Below are 1,646 nucleotides of genomic sequence, written 5' to 3' on the forward strand. Positions count from 1 at the left end.
ACCCTGCCAATGCTTAGATTGTATAGTAACAGTAACCATGGAGCACTCAATTGTGAAAGGGACAAGACTAGGCACTTTACATATATGATGAGACTAATTCTCTATTAACTCTTTGATAGAAACACAAATTCATTATTTCCATATCTTGGATGGGATACATGAGGATCAAAAATTATAAATAACTTGTTGAAAATCAAACACTTCTTAACATTGTCCTGGAAATTGAAATCTGTCTTGACAATTATAGTTTTTACTCTTAACCCCTGTCCTGCCTCCCAAAGGATACATCAGTAACTGTAAAGACAAATTTCTCCGACTTATTAATTCTGCCTTCTGCAATTTCTGAAAAAAAAAATCAATTCTAGGTCAATGAGATTGAGCCCTATCTGGCATTCCTGGAAACAGGAACCCAGAAGCAGATATGGACCCAGAATACACATACCTCTTAAAAATGTGCAGAAATATCCAGGATAACTTAAACTTCTCCAGGTTGTTGAATGGAGTCATTGAGCCACACTAACCTAGACCTCAAGAGAAAGGGAGTCCCTCAGATCCATGCCCTTAACCATGACCTTATCCCTTATTCTAAGGGTCCAATATGACTGTGAGGAAAACTTTCTCAAACAAGCTAATTTTGCCTTCAGTAATTTCAAAAAAGGATCCATACTAAGAAGAGAGCGGGCTTGTAAGGAATTATTGAAGGTAGTTAGGAAATGTCATGCTTCCAAGCACTGCTGAGGAGTTAAGAAGAGGAATTAATGGTTGGTGGTGATGGTTTCACAGGTGTATGCATGTGTCCAAACACATCAAATTGTGTACATTAAATCTGTGCAGTTTGGGAATATCAATGATACCACAGTAAAGCTGGGTTTTTATAAATGAGAAGAAGTTTTTAATATTTGAACACCAAATAAACACCAAGAACTAGTGTAGGCATCTTACACATGTCAATTCTTTCCACCTGACAGCAACAAAACGTTTTGAGAAAGATCTTATTGCCCATCATGTACAGAAGAGGAAATGGGAGAGCAGAGAGGTGAACTGACTGGCCTGAGAACATGAAGCTACTAAGGGGCCAGAGCCACCATTTTAAGTTAGCCCAACTCAAAACCACAGTATCATAACTAAACCAGTCTGTTCAACCCTTTCCCCATTACACCCAACACAGTCATTGCTGTCTGCAAACCTAATGATCTGTTGATTCGGTCCTCCTCAGAAAACGTGACAGTTAACCTGAGGGTTGAACAAGGAGACAGAGCCAGCCACAGAGAGCTTGGAGGGAAGGAATGTCATGTGCAAAGATCCTGACATGGAAAACCTTGAAGCGTTCGAGGCACTGAAAAACAGGCAGTGCGGCTGGATTATAACAAGAGGGTTAGAATGGAGTTGCCTTTTAAAGTCCTGGTGAAGAAACTGCATTTTATTCCAAAGTGTGATGAAAGTTATTTGGTGTGGAAACATGACCTGGTTTACCCTGCAGTGTGAATGGTGGAGTTCCTTTCCTAAGAACTGTTGAAAATATTGTTTTTACACTTTGTTCTCACTGTTTTCCTTCTTTTGGTAACTAATCTAGGCTTTGAGATTTTGTTGTTTTTCTACTTTCTTAGGTCCTCCTCAACTGGAGAGCATATATCCAAAATTTAAGT

Source organism: Martes martes (genome assembly GCF_963455335.1).
Source record: "Martes martes genome assembly, chromosome: 12".
Classification (NCBI taxonomy): domain Eukaryota; kingdom Metazoa; phylum Chordata; class Mammalia; order Carnivora; family Mustelidae; genus Martes; species Martes martes.